This window comes from Cebus imitator, unplaced genomic scaffold (assembly GCF_001604975.1).
Source record: "Cebus imitator isolate Cc_AM_T3 unplaced genomic scaffold, Cebus_imitator-1.0 Scaffold384, whole genome shotgun sequence".
Classification (NCBI taxonomy): Eukaryota; Metazoa; Chordata; class Mammalia; order Primates; family Cebidae; genus Cebus; species Cebus imitator.
Genome location: NW_016107699.1, coordinates 311,348 through 322,899, shown reverse-complemented (window position 1 = coordinate 322,899; position 11,552 = coordinate 311,348).

Below are 11,552 nucleotides of genomic sequence, written 5' to 3'. Positions count from 1 at the left end.
CCCAGGAGGAAGGGAGCCAGCTTTGGGACCTGGAGGCCAGAGGGAGGCTGCATTTCATTCTGACTGTAGTGGGGTGATGGAGGGCTTCACAGGCCTGACTTCTGGATTTCGAGGACAGCAGGCCATTTCAGCTCCAGAGTGGAACTGACATTCACAGGCACTGGGAGGCTTGCAGGCAGGCCTGGTGATGAGGAGGAGGACCATGGGCCTGGCCCATGGGAGCTCCACCTCTGAAGTGCCCTTCCCAGCAGCTCAATGGTGTGACGTCATGGGGACCTCGGGGTTCCATGGCTGACAAGGACATGGTTTGTGTCTGTGTGATACTGGGACAGACAGGAGGCACCCAGGAGTGTGTCTGAAAGGGCTCCTATTGTTGGCTGGACCTGATGGAGCTTCTGTCCTGGCTCCAGGACAAATATCCAGGTGGACTGTGTCAGAGGATGAGGGGGAGAAACGCTAGGGGCTAGGCCAGCAGCTTGGGCTGGGATGGGAGCGCCCCCTCCCTGGGCATCCCTTGATTGGGCCGGCTGCCTGAGAACGCTTATGCCTGGGGAAGGTGAAGGTGCTGGAGCCATGTGGGCACAGCTGGCGGCACAGTGTAGAAGGACAGACGTTTGCAGCCTGGCCTGGTTTGCATAGGAGTCTTCTCCTCCCTATGACTGCGGGCTGGTCCCTTAGTTTCCCCATCTGCAGAAGGACAGGTGACATGCGCATATATTCTCATTGCACTTGTGGGGCAGGCCTGGCCTGTGGGAGGCACCAGGTCCCTGACTCCTTGAAGCTATGTTTGACAGAGAGGTCTTTCTGCCTGGTGTGAGGTGACTCACAGCCTGATGGAGCATACCTTGGGTTGGCGGGGTGATTTCCCATGGAATACATGAAGATCGCTCATATGAGGACAAGAAGAGGCTGTTTGTGCAGAGCTCACTGTAGCAGGGAGTCGGCCACTGGCACTCACGTTGGGCAGACACACACAGGCAGGTTGCGGAGTGGGACAGCTTTCTACTGAAAGGCGTGGCAGAGAGTTTGGATGTTATCAACATCCAAAAAGCAACCAAAGTGATAAATATGTCATATCCATAGAATAATGGACAGAAAGCATACGATCATCTCAACAGTCACAGGATAAGCTCCCGAACAAAAGCTTACACTCTTCCCTTATAAAAAAGTACTGAACTCACTAGAAATAGAAGACAGCATCCTCCACCCAGTAAAGACCACTGACAAAAATCCCCCAGCTAAGGGGGTGCTCAGTGGTGAAAGCCAGATAGCTCTTCCCCTACGATCAGGAGGAAGGTGGGGTGAACTCTCCGCACTTCCATTCAACACTGTCTGGAAGGCTCTGGCAATTAGGTAAGAAAAAGATGTCAAGGGCACCCATAGTGGAAAGGAAGAGGTAAATTGCTGTGTCTGAATGTCCATGTTCCCCCCCCAATGTTTTACTCCCCAGGTGATGGAATTTGGAAGTGGAACTTTTGGGAGATTAGGTTACGAGGGCAGAACCTTCATAAATTGGATTAGTGTCTGTGTAAAAGAAGCCTTAGGAAGACCCCGGGGCCCCTTCCTTTCACTATGGGGGCGACACAGTGAAAAGACAGCCATCTATAAAACCAGAAGCAGGCCCCCACCAGACACTAAATCTACTGGTGCCTTGACCTTGAAATTCCCGGGCTCCAGAACTGAGGGAAATACATTATGTTGTTTATAAGCCACTTGATTTATGGTACTCTGTTGTGGCAACTCAAAGGAGCTAAGACACAAAACTTTCTGTTTGCTGATTATATGACATTGTATATAGAAAATCCACCAAAAACCTATTAAAACTAATAAACATGTGTAGCAATGTGGCAGGATACAAGATAAATATACAAAAATCAATTTTATTTCTATACAATAGCAATGAACAATCCAAAAATGAAGAAGACAATCTCATTTTTACTATCAGCAAAAAGAACATGCCTAGAAATAAATTTGGCAAAAGAAGCATAAGACTTGTGTACTGAAAAATACAGAATATTTTTGAAAGGAATCAAATAATATCTAATTAAATGGAACGTTATCCGGAAGTCACAGATCAGGAGATGTAATATTGTTAAGATGGCAACACTCCCAAATTCAGCTACAGCTTCAAGGCAATCTCTATTAAACCCCCACCTGGTTTTTTACAAGCTGGTCCTCACATTCGTCAGGAAATTCAAGGGTTTCAGAATAGCCAAAACAATCTAGAAAGAGAAGAGCAAAACTGGAGGGCTCACATTTCCTGATTCAAACTTACTGCAAAGCTACAGTAATTAAGACAGTGTGGTGCTGGCATAAGGAGAGACATACAGATCGATGGAGTAAATTGAGATTCCAGACACAAATCCTTGCATTTATGGTCAACTGATTTTTTTTAAAGATGATTCGAGTGCAGTAGTGAGAAGCAGGGAGAGAGTAGAATGCGGTGTTCCATCTGTAACTGACTGTGAACAATCTGCTGAGATAACTCACTACCTTCAGACCAGTCAACAGTTGATTTTTGACAAGGGTGCCAAGACAATTCAATGGGGGAAGGAATAGTCTTTTCAGAAAACAGTGCTGGGACAACTAGATCTCCAAGTGCAAAAGAATGAAGTTGGACCCCTACCTCAGGCTATGCAGAAAAATTAACTCAAAATGGATCACAGACCTAAATGTAAGCACTAAAATTATAAAATCCTTAGGAAGGCTGGGTGCAGTGGCTCGCACCTGTAATCTCAGCACTTTGGGAGGCCGAGGCGAGTGAATCACCTGAGATTAGGAGTTTGAGACCAGCCTGGCCAACATGGTGAAACCCCATCTCTACTAAAAACATAAAAATTAGCTGGGTGTGGTGGTGTGTGCCTGCAATCCCAGCTACTCGGAAGGCTGAGACAGAAGAATTGCTTGCAGCCAGGAGGCAGAGGTTGCCGTGAGCCAAGCTCGCACCACTGCAGTCCAGCTTGGGTGACAGAGAGAGACTCTGTCTCAAAAAAATAAATAAAATAAAAAATAAAATCCTTAGGAAAGAACATAGGAATAAATCTTGGCAAGCTTGTGTTAAACAATGGTTTTTAATATACACTATCAAGGAAGTGGAAAGGCCACCCACGAAATGGGAGAAAACATCTATGAATCATCTCTCTGATAATCTGATAAGGGACTAGTATCTAAACATGTAAATAACTATTTTTTTGTTTTTGTTTTTGAGACAGAGTCTTGCACTCTCACCTGGGCTGGAGTGCAGTGGTGTGGTCTCAGCTCACCGCAACCTTGGCCTCAGTTCAAGAGATTCTCCTGCCTCAGCCTCCCAAGTAGCTAGGATTACAGGCATCTGCCACCATGCCCTGCTAATTTTTTGTATTTTTCGTGGAGATGGGGTTTCACTATGTTGGCCAGGCTGGTCTCGAACACCTGACCTCATGATCCACCCGCCTAGGTCTCCCAAAGTGCTGGAATTACAGGTGTGAGCCACCGCCCCCAGCCAAGAACTCTTATAACTTATCAACAAAAAGGCAAATCACCTGCCTTTAACAATGGACCAAGGATTTGAACAGACTTTGCTCCAAACAAGATGTACTCATGATCAATAGCCCACGATGAGATGTTCCCATCATTAGTCATCAGGGAAATGCAAATCTAAACACAATGAGATGCCAGGATGCACCCGCTAAGACGGCTGTCAATGAAAGAGGCAGACATTAACAAGTGTTGGTGGCAGTGTGGAGAAACAGGAACCCTCATTCATTGCTGGTGGGAATGCAAAATAGTGCAGCCACTTTGGAAAACAGACTGGCTGTTTCTCAAAATGCTAAACGTAGAGTTGCCATAAGAACCAGCAATTCCACTCCAAGAGAAATGAAGAGAAATATTTCCAAGAGAAATGAAAACATATGTCTGTAGAACAATATGCACATGCATGTTCGTAACAGCACTGTTTTTTGTTTGTTTGTTGGTTGCTTGGTTGGTTGGTTGGTTGGTTTTGTATTTTTTTTTTTTTGAGACAGAGCTTCGCTTTGTCACCCAGGCTGGAGTGCAGTCTTGCAATCTTGGCTCACTACAGCCTCTGCCCCCTGGGCTCAAGAGATTCTCGTGCCTCAGCCTCCAGAGTAGCTGAGATTACAGGCACACACCACCACACCCAGCTAATTTTTGTGTTTTTAGTAGAGATAGGGTTTCACCATGTTGGCCAGGCTGGTCTCAAACTCTTGGCCTCAAGTGATCCACCTGCCTCAGCCTCCCAAAGTGCTAGGATTACAGGCGTGAGCCACTGCACCCAGCCAGCACTAGTTTTAATAGCTAAAAATTGGGAACAATTCAAATGTTCATCAACGAATGCATAGATAAACATGTTGGTCTATCCGTACAGTGGAATATTACTCATCCATAAAAAGGAATGAAGTATTAATCCAAGCTACAGAGTGGATGAACTTTGAGGATAGGACGCTGAGGGAAAGAAGCCAAACCCAAAAGACCACGTGTTGTGATTCCGTTTATTTCAAGTGTTCAGAATGGGCAAATGAACAGAGATGGAAAGTAGATTGATTAGCGGTTGCCTGGGGCTTTGAGGGACAGGATGGGGGGTGGCTGGTAACCGGTGCTTATGGGGGTCTGTCCTTGGGATGTTGAAACTGTTCTAAAATTAAGCAGTGGTGGTAGTTGCACAATTCTGTGACTACACCAAAGTCACACCACTCTAAGTCTACAGTTAGACTTTAAATTGCTAAGCTTTGTGCTATGGGAATCATATCTCAATAAAGGTGTGAAAAATCTCCCCAAATACCAACAAAAGCAACCAACGGAGAAGGCTTCCGATGCGTGCTGCTGCGGGCTGTGGGCTGGGGAGGCTGAGATGGCCACCTGGAGAAGGGCCTCCTGTAGCTTGGCTAGGGACATACTTGGTTTCCTCCGGTCGGTCTTGAATTGGGGGCAAAAATAGGGAACCCGGCAGCCGTTAGCCACGGCCTGAGCCTCTGGGATGATTGTTACAGAGGTGTGGTTTAGCGTCGCAGCTTCTCAGGGGTCGGAGTTACTGTCGTATGTGACCCGGCTGCTGCCTGCTGGCACGGCTAGTTTTTCCTCCCTGTGTAGAAAGCCAGGACAAAAACTGTCCTACGTCTTGACAGGCGGGGCTGAGTGCCATCTGAGGCCTGGGGCACATGTGTAGCTGTCTTCTCCAGGGGTTCCTGGCTGGCCCTGTTCTGCCCAGGGGGCCCTGCCCTTGTCGGGATCCCCATCTAGAGTGGGAAACCAGTAAACAGGTGGGCACATCGGTCAATTCGAGAATTTGGGGTAGTGACCAGAGCTACAGAGGAAGCAAGAGGTAATAGGAAAAGGAGTGATATGGGGCTTAGCAGTCAGGGCCAAGCACGCTGGGCAGGGACAGTGCCCCAAGGCCTTTGTCTGGCACTTGGGGGATAAAGGGGGCCCTTCCAGGCTAGGGAATAGCAAAGGCCCAAGGCCAGAGAGTGTTGGAGGGGTCTCTGGGGTGAGGTGGGGTGGGGATCCTACATGTTACTGTGTAGGTGATCAGAGGTATGGAGCCCTGGGGAGCAGTGAACGCAGGGCCCGAGTTGTGCTTTTAAACCTCTTTGGTTGAAGGGCAAGAACAGACCAGGGGCCAGATGGGAAGCAGAGAGACCAATGATCGCTTTCTGCAGGGGCCAGACGGGAAGCAGGGAGACCAATGATCGCTTTCCGCAAGGGCCAGGCCGGAGCTGATGGCAGCTGGGACTAGAGGCAGAGATGGCCAAGAGGTCCCAAGCAAGGGGCCCTCCCTGCTTTCAGGACAGTAAACAGTCCCCCTTGTGAGGCTTGTAGGGGGATGCAAGGCTTGGGGGGCAGGGAAGGGTGGGGACCCCAGGGAGGAAGGGAGGACTGAGCACCAGAGGGTGTGGGTGCTTTCAGGTTCATGCATGCACGGATTTGGGGTAAGATGTAGGAGGGGGCACACCCCATGGGGTGGGCCAGGCCTGGGAGCCTGAGCATGCGGTGCCCAGTGGGGGCTCGATGAGCTGCCCCAGGGGTCTCTTTGGAGACCCCAAGTCGTAGGATCTGCTAAACTCTCTGGCAGCTCTTGGTGATGGTGTGCAGGGTGGGGATGGGAGTCTCCCCAGGAGCTGCAGGGCTCTGGGGGCCTCCCCTTTGTTCTTGCTCTGGGTGGGAGACAGGAGGAGGCAGGGTAGAGAGGACGCTGTAGGCACAGGCTGAGGCTTGGCTGGCCTCTGAAGGTCCATGACCTTGACCAAGAGCAGTGGACAGTGGCCAGGCAGGGCCACTGAAGCCCAGGATGGACATCAGAGCGGTCCCCTACCATGGAGACCTTGACCCCTCAGAGGATCCCGGCTAGTACCTGCACAACCTGGCACACACACTCTTATCCTCACAAGGACTCCTGGGCATGAGAAGGCTGGTGAGGCTCTGATACCATCTCCTCTCAGGATCCCTGGCAGGCAGTGGAATCTAGAAATCCAGGCTGGGCTGAGCAGGGGGAGGCCCTGTCCAGGGGAGATGGCCTAGATGGGCCTGCTGGCCGGTGTGAGGGTGGGGCCTCCTGGGTGGGCCCAGAGGGCTGGTGGCTGGACTCCGTGCCACCGTGGGCCTGGCTTGAGGGCTTGAGGGGGAAGACAGTAAATAGTCTGCCTATTTACTGTCTCCAGCTGTGGCTTCCCTCTGCTGACGGGCTCCTCTTCCTGGACTGAGTGACCCCTCCACCCTGTCTGTGTCTGCAGGTTGGGAACAGGTGGGGCTGACTGGCACCTGACACTGATTTACTAATAAATAAATCAATAATTTTGGGGGCGTCTGCCTGCTGGGGGTGGGATGGGTGGTGGGGGCTCACCTTCACTCTTGTCTAAACCCATGAGTTTTTGTTCAACATTGGGATGGGGAACCAGTTAGGACCCTGTTCCCTGTGGGGGGTGAGGCCGGTGTAGGGGGGTCTGTTGGCCATGACCAGAGTGGCTGAGCAACCTGTGCTTCATGTTCCCAAGCGCAGCATAGCCGTGGGGAGCCCCAGGGCCACTGATCCCCTTCCCACAGCCTGAGTGGGGCTTAGAGGGCCCGGGAGTGCAGAAGAGGACCCAGCCTGCTTTCCACATTGGCTCTGTTCCCTCCGTGCCAGTGCCTACCAGGCCCGGCTTTTTCTGGCCAGGTTCACCTTGCCCTGGACCCGGCTCTGTCCCCACCCTGTGTTGTCACCATCCCCTGTGTGGAGGGACCCAAGAGGGCTCTTCCCCCAGCTGCAGGGGCTCTTCCTGCCCGTGGTCCTCAGTCTGTGCCTCCCCAGAGGCTCCTGGGGCCGTCGGTTCCCTGAACAAGCCGATACCAGCTGTTAATGACATTGCCTTGCTTACTTCAGCATGAGCTGGGCCTCAGAGAGGAAGCTGTGCTGCTGAAGGGGACCCTGAATTTCCCACTGGAGGGGTTGCCTGGCTGAGACCTCAACAAGTGGGCAGTGCCCAAGAAAAGAAAGGGGAGGTTGTCAGAGGCTGGCCAGCCTCACCTGGCTCCAACCTGCAGACTCAGCCCAGGGAGGGGAGCCCACCTGTGGAGGGGAGCCCCCCCTGGAGAAGGGACCTCATCAGAGGACTCTGTCAGCAGAGGGGAGCCCCCCCAGAGAGGGGACCCCATCAGCATAGGGGAGCCCCACCTGGAGACAGTACCCCATCAGTGGAGGGGAGCCCCAGGTAGAGAGAGGACTTCATTAGCAGAGGGGAGCCCCAGATGGAAAGGGGGCCCATCAGTGGAGGGGAGCCCCAGGTGGAAAGGGGATCCTGTCAGTGGAGGGGAGCCCCAGCTGGAGAGGGGACCCCATCAGTGGAGGAGAGCCGCAGGTGGAGAAGGGACCCCATCAGCAGAGGGAAGCCCACAGGGGTATCCAGACAGGAGGCCAGGTTGGGTATCCTGGGAATGGGAAGTTGGATCAAAGGTGAGACTTTTGTAGGGGGCAAGGTTGTTTCAGGTTGGGAGTGCCCAGTGGGCAGTGAGGGTTGCTGGGTGCGGCAGGGAGGAGGTTCCAGAGTCTTCGACAGAGGCCGCTCCCCACTGCAGAGCTGACAGTCTCTGAGGACTCCAAGGACGAGCGGATGGCCAGGCAGGGGCCCCTGCTAGGAAGAGCACAGCCATGGAAGAGGAGGGAGGTGGTGCCCATGTGGGGAGAAGACTGGGGAGAGAGGCCCAGGGCGGGTGATGGTTTGGTTCTGAGGTGAAGGAGAATGAGGAGTCGTCTGTGTTGCCGCAGTCACCACTCTGCTTTCCAAATCAATCCTGAATAACTTCGAGAAGAAAACTTAAAAATGAGACCCGTGAGTGGGAGGTGGGAGGGGGTCATGGCAGATGAGGGGGCCGCCCCACTCTCTTAGGCCGTGGGGGCGCCGGGGGCCACATGCATGCCAGGGACGCAGAGCCCTTGGCCCTGGGCCAGCCTCACTGGCAGTGTCTGGGGACAGTGGGTCTCTGTGCTTCCTCCTTGTCCCCACAGTCCCTGGCTGGGTGCCCACCCTCGCCCTCATCTCGCCGTCTGCCTTCCTTTCATTTCTTTTTGGCCTGGTTTTCTCACTGTCCAGGAAGGAACTTGGCGTCTTGCACCCAAGGCAGGCAGAGCCAGGAGCCCAGCTGACCCAGAAGGGCTCGGGTGGAGCGGGTGCGTGTGGGAAAGCAGCTGAAGCCTCCGGCCTGCCTCATCCTCCATGCCTGGAGGCTTCCCCTCCATCCTCAGGCTTTCCAGAGGGTCAGCCATGGGGGCAGGGTCTGGGCCCATTCTGCACCCTGCTGTATCCCAGAGACCATTTAAATGGGGGCCCAGCACAGACTAGGAGTTCATTTGTTAAATGGATAAGCAAAGCCCAAAGCCCGCTGTGTTCCTCGCCTGAGCCAAGAAGGAAGCCTGGGCCTGGCCTCTGAGTCCAGCCATGCGCCTTGAGGGGTAGGAAGACAGTGGCGTTGCATAACTGACCACCTACAGGACGGGGCCACACCGAGGGGGAGTGGCTTGATGCTCCCACACTGCCGGTCAGACTCCCCCTTCCCGGTCCTTGGCACCTCCTTGGTTATTCAACCCCGTCAGAGTCCAGGGGTAAGGCGAGACTGGGAACACTGTCTCCTCCCCTGGACGTGGCTGATCTCAGCCTGGAGCCCCTCCCCAGGGCTGCCCAGGAGCAGGTTCCAGACCCTGAGCCCAGGACTGCATGTGCCCAGCACTCAAGCACCGAGAGACCCGTCTTGTGTCCCATGAGCCCCTCGGTGCTGGGTGCCGGATGACGGCAGAGCTCTGGGGGGCCTGACGGTCTTCTCCATCCACCTGTAACTCCAGACTCTGATGTGTCCTTGGTTCCTGCGGCGCTCCCCTCAGTGTGCACAGCATGTTGGGGGTGAGGGGCTGCTGCGGTCTCAATGTGCCCCCCATCACTGTTCCCATGATGAGCTCACATCACTGTCGTGCAAGCAGGCTCTGACAGGAGGAGTTTGGTCCCCTCCTCTCTGGCTGTCTCTCTCGCCCTCTCTTTGCCCTTCCATCACGGAATGAGGCAGCCTCGCCAGAGGCAGCCCCTCGATCTTGGACCTCCCAGCCTCTAGGACCAGGAGCCAATAAATTACCCAGTCTGTGGTTTTCTGTTATAACAGCACATGATGAACTCAGACCACAGGTCCTGCCAGGTCCTCCAGTTTATCACCGTTAGGCCATGCCCTGATAGGGCTTGCATCTGGTACCTGCCCCAATCTCACGCTGAATTGGAATCCCCAGTGCTGGAGGTGGGGCCTGCTGGGAGTTGATTGGATCATGGGGACAGACATCCCCCGTGGTGCTGGTCTGGTGAGTTCTCCTGAGAGCTGCTTGTTTAAAAGCATGTGCCACCTCCCCTCTCTTCCTCTGGGCTTCCTCCTGCCCAGCCATGCGAAGCGCCAGCTCCCCCTTCGCCTTCCGCCATGATTGTAAGTTTCCTGAGCCCGCCCCCAGAAGCCAAGTAGGTGCCAGCACTATGCTTTCTGTAGACCCTGGGGAACCATAAGCCAATTAAACCTCTTTTCTTAATAAATTACTCGGTCTCAAGTATACTTTATACTAGTGCAAGAACAGACGAACACACCCACTCTGTCCATGTGACTCCACTCTCCACCAAACGTCACGAACAGATACACAGGTTTCCCTCTTCCTTTCGGTCCTCATCTCTTTTTTCTTTTTCTTTTTTTTTTTTTTTTTGAGATGGAGTCTCACTCTGTCACCCAGGCTGGAATGTAATGGTGTGATCTTGGCTCACTGCAGCCTCTGCCTGCTGTGTTCAGGTGATTCTCCTGACTCAGCCTCCCCAGTAGCTAGGACTACAGATGTGCGCCACCACGCCCAGCTAATTTTTGTATTTTTAGTAGAGACGGGGTTTTACCATGTGGGCCAGGATGGTCTTGAACTCCTGATTTCAAATGGTCTGCCCGCCTCAGCCTCCCAAAGTGCTGGGGCCTCATTTCCGAAGGCTCCTATTCTACATGAAACTTACATTGAATAAATGTGTCTGCTTTGCTCCTGTTAATCTGTCTTTTGCTACAAGAGCCTCAACCATGAACCTTGCCACAAATGAGGCCTTTTCCTGCAGGTGATTCGGCTGTGGTGGGGGGTTCTGCGAGGGCCTGGTGGTTTACAGAAGCAGGCCTCCTGTCAGAGAAGCAGGCCCCGGGCAAGGAGCATAACCACACCGAAGTCGGTGGGATGCCCGCCAGGCCAGGCCAGGCCCCAGGGAAGCCCGGGAGGCTGCCCTCTGCCCCACTCACCTGCGAGCATATTTCCCCAGGGGGTCTTAAACCTGGTGCCCGCCCTGACATGCTCCTGATTCCTTTGCCTCTTGTCCCACACTCCCTGCTCAGGCTCTGGAGACAGAGCTCCGATGGCTCGTGGGTCCCCATCACTTTCACTCTTTGCCACGTCAAAGGCTGCTGGTCAGATCCCGAGTCCCTCTGCACTGGCCCAGGGGTGCAAAGTTATGTGGACCAGAAGGAAAGGCCTTGCCCCACCCCACCACGGGCTTTGGACAGAGCCCCCAGCCAGGGCTGTCATGGGAGGCTGTGAATGCCCCGCCCCCATCCCAGCAGCTGCCACTGTGGTTCTTCCGGGAGCCGCACATGTCAAGCCCGCAGGGCCTCTGCCCACTCCCCGCCTGGCAGAATGTGACGTACCTGCCGGTCTGATTCCAGGAGAGGAGGACAAGCGTGTGGCAGTCCCTACCTTCAGCGCCTCGTATGGGACCTTATTTGGAAATAGGGTCCCTGCAGATGGAACTGAGATATGGCCATAGGGTGGACCTGCTTGGATCTGACCGGTGACCTCAGGAACAGGGAATCTGGATGCCGACTCACACACAGGAAGGACGCCGTGTGAAGATGAAGGCGGAGATTGGAGTGAGGCTCCATAAGCCAAGAAACCCGAGGCTGCCCGGGAGCCCCAGAGGCTGGAGGGACTGGGCAGAGGCCCCCTCGCAGCCCCCGAAGGAGCAGCCCCAAACTTGAGCTTGGACTTGGAGCCCCAGGGCTGGGAAGAGAAATGTCTGCTGTGAAGGCTGCCAGAC